We start from the raw sequence: 9,927 nt of genomic DNA on the forward strand, positions 1-9,927 counted from the left end.
TTTCTACTGATACAAAGCTTAATGCTATAAAGTATCCCTTTAAGTATGTTATAGCCAGTCAGTCTGCTTGAACTTTGTTCTCACTGCTATGTACAAATTCACTATTTTTTAAGGATAATGTGCAAAAATAAATATTTCTTTCTTTTCATCAAAACGAATAGCAGCAAGTGGGCATATTTATGAAGTGATCATGCAACTGAGTCTCTTTGTAATAACCTTTTCCATGTACATAAATAATATATTAAGGGGTGGTCTATGTCTGCTGTTCTACTCTGGGCCATTTAGTTATCCAGAAAAGAGCTGCTATTCCCTCCACACTTGTTGTGAGTTCAGTCAAATTATTAGTGCACTGAATTTGACATATGATCTGATTCGTCACAAAATCAATTTTCTCTGAAAGCTTTGCCAAGTCACAGCATAACCCAGAGTTCACATAACCTTCACTTGATTAGATTCAACTAAAAACCAGCAAGACAGTTGAAAAACCCCAAAAAGAAAGTCCCAATAGGTTTAAATGATCGTCTGCCAAAAAGGACAGATTGCAAGAAATAAACTCTTTCTGCTAAAAGTAAATTAGGAAGTGCAGCGTAAGCTGACATTATACAAATGTAATGTCACCAGGCCTAGAGCATGATAACAAGGGTCCTGGGAAAAGGAAACCACTCAAGTGGTTTTTCCTGCAAAGATTTTTTTTTTTTTTTTTTTTGTGAATGAATGAAGGTACAGCCCGGAATTTACAATGATCTATTTGCACCTAACTGGCACCTTGACCAGGTGCTGACAGCAGCCACGTTGGGTGCCGAGGAAGCAAAACAAAGAACGAAGCCAAGAACATGCTCTGTTAGTAATGCCAATCCAACCCATGTCAACATGATTTCCTTCCTGACTGCCAGAAAACTAAAAGTACACATATTGTACTCCTCTTAGTTACGTTTTATTGAAATAAAACAACAAAGGTGTTGACAGTCATGTAACACACAGAGCAGGTAAAGCTTTTGGGGCTTTGGGACTTTCTCACACTGTGTTTGTCTCAAATCTGTCCAAAGGAATCCATTCCCAAAATCCTTAGTGGTCAGTTTTGGACATTCTGTAACACAGTAAATGAACATTGCATAACTAGAATGTATGCTTGACCCTCCAAAGAACCATTCATCATTCCCTCCAATGTCGATTTACTGTTTATTTTTGATTACGCTAACTTATTTCTTTATAGTCCTCGGGTGCAGTGAACCTCTAAGATGTCAAAGGCAAAAGACACTTTGCTTTTGAAATCTTAGACCTTTGCCATACATACCTTCTAAAAAATTTGGCACATTCTGTTCACGTTTTCAAACTATTATTAAATGTGGCCAGCTGATTCTTGACTTTATTACTCCAGTTCCTGATGTTCCACTTGCACAATGACCCCTCAAAAAAAATGATGAAGAGCATTATGTTTCTCCCAGAGGAGATTGTGCAACTGATAACAATTTAAGTAAAATGCAAGATCCATCACAATATGTCTTACATGACCTGCAGTTGATTTCTGAAAGCTCCAGGTTTCATGCACAATATATAAAATGATAAAAACAAAAGCAATTGGACGTTTCACGGGCTGTGACTCTGTCAGGTGGGATTTGTAGCTGGTTAAACTCGTTTAAGTGTTAAACAGGTCTTCCCCCTGGGCCGCTAAAAGAAGGTTGCACAGCTTCAACCTTAATTCTGTATGACATTACAACCTTTGCAGAACATGACTTTATTGTGTTGAAACAAATTAAGTTTGAACCCTTGAGGTCTACCTGAGGTCTGCTCTCTCTAGTTGCTTAACTGACAACACAGTCTACATCTAAATGCTGGAAAAATGCAGCATCCTAAATATTTAGATAAATTGTGTGTGTGTGTTGAATTAAATTAAATTAATAATTCAATGTAGCATATCCACCCTTGTGGGGCTGGAACCAGCAAATGTACACAAAATCCACTGGTTATGTATTATGAACGTGCCAGTTCTAAACATGCAGAAGCATGAACAAGATCTAAGACAGAATGTCCTCTTTATACTTCCAAAATATTTTTTTGCTATTTCATCATCCAAGATTAATATCATAAAACGTCAGTCTACCAGGATTTTTCTTGTGCTTGACAAAAGCAGCATCTGTTTCCCAGCATTCAAGCGGGGCAGACTGCAAATTAACTAATGCTGGAAGTGAGGACAGAACTTCGGATTGGTGCTTGGTTGAACTTTTAAGGTCCCTTGTAAATGATCTGTGACTGCTCATTTTCTGATTTGGCCCCCTGAGTTAAATAACATCAACCTCAAGACCCACGTACGCGCTCTGCCCTGGGCCAGACAGTCAATCTGTGAGCCTTCAGTCTCTTCCAGACTTTAGAAAATATCAGTGTCTCCACCAACTGACATGGGCAAAAAAGACAGAACGATACGGGGGGACAGTTCTTTTGACCCGAGACCTTTGTCTCTCACTGACTTCTGGGAAAACAAAAAGCCCAAGTCTTGATTGGAAGCTCAGGTCTGTCCCTGTTCAATAGCATAGACTAATTGTCCAAACCCAAGGTCAATGCTTGAGAAAACAGCCAAGAAAAGAAACACTGACCTCTTCGAACTGCAAAGACACCGCATCAGTTTGTTTTCCTCAACAAAATAACTTTTTACAAAAAGGATGTAAGCATCAGACCAGGGCTACTTCTGTGTTGCAACCTACCACAGTTACATTTCCTGTACTCTATGCATGGGATCTCCATTGGGACGCTTTATTTTTGCTGAATAAGTCACTGCACTGCTGTAAAAAACAATGCCACACACATCTGTTTGTCTCATTAGAGATAATAGAGGGGCAAGTTAATATCAGGGCACTGAACTCCTCAAGTTTTTCACTGCTGCTCAAGCATCAGCACTTCTAAATGATGAAGACCCAGTTCTCTTGCTTACTGTAAAACGCTAATTATTCTCATAAATGTAATAGCAAAGCCTGTAATTACTTGAGCTTGCTGTAATGCATCAAGACGCCTCTTTCCCCAATAATGCTACTGTACATGCTTGTGTTTATGAAGGAAAACAAAAAAATGTAAAAAAGTATGAATAATCAGTCACGAACAGAGAGTGTCAACATTAGAAAATGATGCATACTCTAAACCTTTTACATATAGATGAAATGAAGAAAATCTGATTTAATGTATATTAAAGAAATTGTCTGGAAGCAGAACAGAGCATCTTTAGTAATACTTTCTTATTCTATGAGTTGGATTCAAAGTAGAATGAACTTGATTACACTTTCATTTAAACTAAAAAGGAAAACGCTGCAGACTTATTTTAAGATTTAGCCCATTGTAACAGATTTAGCCTCTTAAATGAATGTAAACATTCATATATCCTGGGATTGCATGCATTTGCTTTTAGATACTAAATATTGTGCCAAAAAGAACGATTCTGGGAGAAAACAAAAGTGACTCAGTATGATTTACCTTTCCAGGTCACTCACAATCTATCTATCTATCTATCTATCTATCTATCTATCTATCTATCTATCTATCTATCTATCTATCTATCTATCTATCTATCTATCTATCTATCTATCTATCTATCTATCTATCTATCAATCTATCAATCTATCTGTCTGTCTATCTATCTATCCATCTATCTATCTATCAATCTATCTTTCAAACAATGGCATTTGCAGCTAAATCATAAATAAGCCCACAATATGCTTACTCATGATTAATTTGATTCTTTAGAACTCAAAGAGTAAAACAGTGTGTCTGCCGACTCAGGGAGGCGTGATGGCTCATTAATAGTGTTGACAGTGAATTTATTCTCATAAAGGGAGACATGAACACAAAGGGAAGGTGGCACACAGGAGAGAGGGGAAACTCAGTGAAAGCATGTTTCCTACCACAGGAAGACTATAAAAGTGCCAGAGCCGCATTTAACACACTGATCTGTTAGATGAGAATGATGATGTAACACCTATATCTGCAGCCTTACTTTTATTTCTCCACATACTTTCACAAGGCTGACCTCACATCAGAAAAACAGGGAAAAGAGCTCAATCTTAAATCTAAATTATTATTGACGACTACTAAAGACCTTGAATTGAATGCAATTCAAATGCTACACTCTCCGAAAAAAGGTACAAAAACTGTCACTGGGACAGTAGCCCTTCAAAAGGTACTAATATGTACCATTTAGGTAATAGGTTTCACCCTTTACGGATAAATAAGGTACAAATGTGTAGCTTTTGAAATGGTCCTGTCCCAGTAACAACTTTTTTACTCCAAAAAATAAACATTCTGTTATCATTAACTCAAACTCATGCTGTTCTAACACATATGATATTATTTCTTATGTGTGAAACAAAGGACTTATTAATAGCATAATATCAAAGTTACTCTTTTCAACAGATAGGTATGCAAATAGGGTGAACTATTACTTAAGGACGCAGCAGTTCCTTTGTCCTTCTGTACTAAGTACTAACTAAGCCCTTGCCATCACTGTATTATGCATCTGTACCTGTTCAGTGTCAGCGCAAACTCAGACAGCAGATTGGACGGACATGTTGTGTTTTGGTTGTACGCTCATTTCTGTGGTTATTAATCTCAGGCCTTCGACTCCTCCAAACTGGAAACTGCAACCCCCCCGGAGCTCTGCCTGTGAATGGGATCCCCGAAGCCATTTCTGAAAAGATACAGCCAACATTGAACACACACACAAATGGAATTCCAGGCACACTTTCGCCAACATGACCACATGTCTACTCATCAGGTTAATCATTATTTTGACTACAGCTGCTTTTTCTTACACAACTGAGGCTATGATTTGATAGTGGCCAAATCGGTTCCAGCAAACTGACACACATGCAGTGGATGATTAGAGACCCTGTGAGATTGACTCCAGAGAGAGTGAATTGCTGTCTGACGCCGACACCTCAACGCCAACGGTCTCCACACCTTCATGCCCTGTCAACACATCAGATGCGAGCATTAGTTCAGAAGAGGATATAATGGTCCCTTCAATTACTAAATCACTTACAGATGTGTTTTAACTCAATACTGCTTAGCTAATAGACGTGATGCTACCAACTCATCCAAGCTAAATATGAAGCAAAGGCTCAAGTCATTTATCATCATCAAAATCATGGCAAACTGTTCTCTGCAGTCATTCCCATACAAAGACTGAACAGTTTAATTACAACCATACAAGAAGAAAGGACATGAGCCTTAGAGAAGACATGTTATGATGCAATTTCTGAGTAAATTATGTTAATACAAGTACAGTGAACGGCAGAGTCAGCTGTTGATAAATGTCCAATCAGTAAATGTAATTGTACAATCAGGAACAAGTGATTATCCCCAGTGTATAAACAATTAATCCCTATGAATCAAGACCTTAATATGAAATAGCAAGCTAAATTATTTAACAGGAAGTCCATCCATTTGGTCACATAAACAATTTGTGCATTTTTAGTGCATTTGTAAGTCAAATCTAAGCCAGACATATTAGATCCCGGCAGTGTTGTTTAGGGATATGAGAGGGTGAATTATCCCAGTGATCTTTTTACACTCCACCTGTCTGAATTGGAGTTCATGAAGAATGTGATTGAAATGGAAATGTTTTGCTGCATGCCTACAGATGTATGAGTCTCATTTCCTTCCCTAAAACTAATCTTTATACTGTGGATCCATATAATGACATCTTACAAACGACATAAATCTCAATGGACAGTTCCCCAGCTCTGATTTCATAAATGATTATCTGTACATGATATAGCAGAAGCACTAACACAGCTGGCTTCTCATTAGAGTCTAAAAAAGTGCCTATAGTGCCTCAGTCAAGAGTCTTGAAGGTTCAGTACAAACTAAGCTTAACAGCACCTGTTGTAAGATATCATGTGTATTACCACAAAAAGACAACAATGATTTTCGACTTGCCCTTCCTTTTCTTTAAAAAAAAAAAAAAAAAAAAAAAACTTGGCCTAGTTTACATTGAAAAGTGAATGGGACCAATTCATAAATGATAAAACACTCACTGTTTAAATAGTATTGCCACATGACGTAAATAGTATGCATGTTAACATGATTTCAGTGTCATCAAAACCCTTACTAACCTTTTCTATACAGTTACATCCAAATTTACATCTTCATTAAAGCCTAAAACCCTAAAATTATTTTAAAAGCTTTATAGCTCAAATACATAAGAACTGATATAAGTGCATTTGTAAAATGATAAGCTTCACTTATGCAATTAAATCCTAAAAAAATGCCCCTTTTCTCTTTGTACCTCACCTAACCCAGAGTCGAAATTATTATTATTGATGATACTTTTTCAACACTTAAACCTATTCCGGTAAACCTCTCTCAAACCTATACCAGTGAAAACAATGAACTAAACGACAAACAAGCCATGCAATCAAGTATAAGGAGTTTAACGACCCCATGAAATACAAATAAAAATTTATTTTTGTGGCATTTATTTCATGTCTATTAGCTCTGGTGCCTTCTGCTTGTGCAATCCTACAAAGTTGCTCCTGCACAACTGAAACGGCAACTTAAATTTAAATATCTGATCAAAAGCCCCAGTTGATCTTTGTGTCAGGGGTGTAGGCAGGATTTTCTATTCGGATTGGTTTCCAAAATTGTGCATTGTGGCTGGGTGGGCACGAATGCAGGTCCATGCTAGCCCACCCATTGTTACGTGCCTGCTTTGTACGCACAGTTGTGGGTAACTGCTCAATGCATCTGTGATGTGGTGGCAAAGATCTTTAGGAACTTATGGGTCTCCAAACACATTATGTTCCCATGGTGACAATGTCAAGCAAAAGGTAAGAGAAAAAAAAAAGAAAAAGACTTTCGGTTCACTTCATTTGCTTCAAAGAAATCACATATTAGTCTTCAATCTCCCCTACTGTTGTGGGAATTTTGGCGAGACTTAGTAGTGCTGAATTAAGAGGGCAGGGAATTGGGAGCAGATGCCAACTCCAGATCTGACATTAGAGTCATGTCATGCAACAGTGATGCACACACACACACAAACTAGTAAATATTTATGTAAATATTTATTTATTTTTATTGTTATATTTGAAATGGGGGAAGGGAGGGAGTATATCCTGATTACTATGTGGTTTTAAACTGCCATTCAAAAGTGTGGGTTCAGTCTGTTTAAAAAAAAAATATATATATATATATATATATTTAGAATGTGAATTATTCCTGTGATGGCAAAGCTGAAATTTCAGCATCATTACTCCAATCTTCAATGTCACATGATCCTTCAGAAATCATTCTAATATGCTGATTTGGTGCTCAGAAAATATATAGGACTTATATTTCTTTTTAACATGGCTGCATTGAACATAAAGTTGTACAAGATGTACATGCACTGCACTTTAATCTACCAGCACCAACAGGTTTCTAAGGACATACGTACAGCCATTACATCTACGTATTTAGGGAGTTGCCCAATTCGTTGGCTACCATCTTAAAAGATTCAATAAACGGCTCAGATATGCAGGCAAGTCAGATCAGGGAAAATTCCCCCCCAAGTATGGAGCAAGTTTACATTCCTCCTAACAGGTCAGCCTTTGATTCCAAACAACATTAAGAGCATATCACTTGCTGAGGTAATTCATTTGTGGCAGCGTGGTTTATTTGAGTAAGCTTTCTCCGCTAGACTCTCCCCCGGAGCAACATGTACAGACTTGTGCTGGGAGCAATTCAAACATCAATTTACATTTCCCTCCTCTGAGCTTTCCTCTTTTCATGCACTGTACATGCTGAGTAAATATTTTAATTGCTCATCTACCTTCAAAAGAATTCACACAGAGGGCAGAGAGACGTAAAGCAGTGATTAAGTGATTTCGTCATACTTACATTTGTTCATGATGGCAGGAGATTTACAGTGGCCTGTATAGTGCCATACAAATTTTCAGTGAATTCTGATTAAAAATTTGTTATTTTAAATGTAAGGATGCAAAAATATCAAAATAATTATAAAAGTAGTCATACAACATGTGCACTATATTTCAAGTTTGGTTAGACAAACTTTTGAGTTTTTATTTTTTACTGAAGTTTTGAGCTATGTCCAATTCAGGTTGATTCAATGAATCAAACCAGTCTGTATGATTCATATGTGAATCAGTTTGTTTGCGAGTCAAGTTCTCAAGTTGAGCTCACTGACACAATGATGAAGCCACAGTGATTCCTCAGTTCACCAGAGAGGAAGATTAATAGTGAATAGCACACCTTTAACATTTGTAATTGGTTAAATATAATGAAAAATAAATAAAATAATAATGTTTGCTTTTTGAAGCAAAGCAAATCTGTTTACAGCACCAGCAAAAGTTTAACTTTGTTGCTTAAACCTTGTTATTTAGTTTTAGCATTAACTCCTTATGGATATGCAATAAGTTATTCTGCTTCTGCTCAGTGGGCCTACGTGACTTTTAAAAAGTTCATTCACAATGTACAAACATAAGAAATCTGCCACCACATGCTGTGTATATTTGAACAATTTCAATGTTTGGTTAAGATTCCTTTGCATTTGTGAATGGCTGAGTGAAGCGTGAATAAGATTTTAATTAAATCCTCGGTTTATTTTGAGATGCACTGTAAATAAACGCTTTGCACATAGACCGTCGGCTTTGCATCAGTTTCTGTTCATGGTATAGAAAACTAGGCCAAAAAAATAAACAGAAAAATCATATCAAGACATTAGGAACGAATTTTGTAAAATATACAGAGCCGATGTAGCCGTATCTCTTTTCAAGTCAAGTTCCTGAAGGGTTCTGTGAAAAAGAAAAAGTTCATTTGAGGTTTATCCAATGCACTACACTTGCTCACCAATCAATAATCATCTGAAGCTCCAAAGAAGTAATATTATCCTTCATACTGCGCAAAGATCTAACTTCGGGGGTCAGAAACTACAAAGTAAAGGAAAGAAGTGACAGTTTAATTTATAGCATCATCAGAAGAATGGCCTAAGATTCATGCACACGAACGCTCAGGGTGATCCACTGAAACCTGCAGGTGGAGCACAATATGTAGTATTTTACAATATGAAGTAAAACATTTGATGCAATTCATCACTTAAAGCCTAGATTCATGTTTCTTATGCATGACAGAAAGGGATTTTTTTTTTTTTGTAACATTAATATACTATTAAGTTAATTAATTAATGGTCCTCAGGGTCCTAAATGGGAAAGGAAGAAAATACGTGTCATATCTGCTTTTTGGTGTTGATTTTATGTAGGCTACCTTTTTTATAATTCATTTCTTATTCTAAAGTAATGATTTTTTATTTTAGATTTGGGTTCTTGAAATAAATAATATGTGATTACAATAAAGTCTTGTCTTTTACTGGCAACTTATATAGCATTTCTGCACAATTACGAGGCGTTATTGCAAAAACAGACACTTCAAAATCCCCTTAAACTGCTGCAAACAATTCAAACACAAATTTCATTGAACTTGTCGAGTAAGATACACTACTAAAAATAAGAATAAAATCATGTGACACAGATACATGATGGGACTATAAGGCAAGTAGGCTATAGCAGATAGAAATTCATTCATTTTAATGATAAAACACTTAGAAGAGGATATTAATAAAACACTGGATATATCAGTTAGTACCTCAGTAATCCCAGGTTGACACAACGCTATAAATATAATATGATTTCCTTCAGGCTTTTGGAAGGAAACATATGGGAGTGGAAAACCTGTCATATGGAAGAAACATTTTGGCAGCAAACTCAAGGACTAAGAACAATTGGATTTGGCTGGCATGGTATCATCAGGAAAAAAAGTAATACAGTATCAAAGATGTGCACACCAAGCACATGGTATTATGGAATGGCTGTTTTCCTGATCGCTTGCTTTGATGTGTCACAAACACTGTCACTCATTCTTTCCTCGGGACATTGAGGACAAACACGACTG

Source organism: Leuciscus leuciscus (genome assembly GCF_965113295.1).
Source record: "Leuciscus leuciscus genome assembly, chromosome: 22".
NCBI lineage: Eukaryota > Metazoa > Chordata > Actinopteri > Cypriniformes > Leuciscidae > Leuciscus > Leuciscus leuciscus.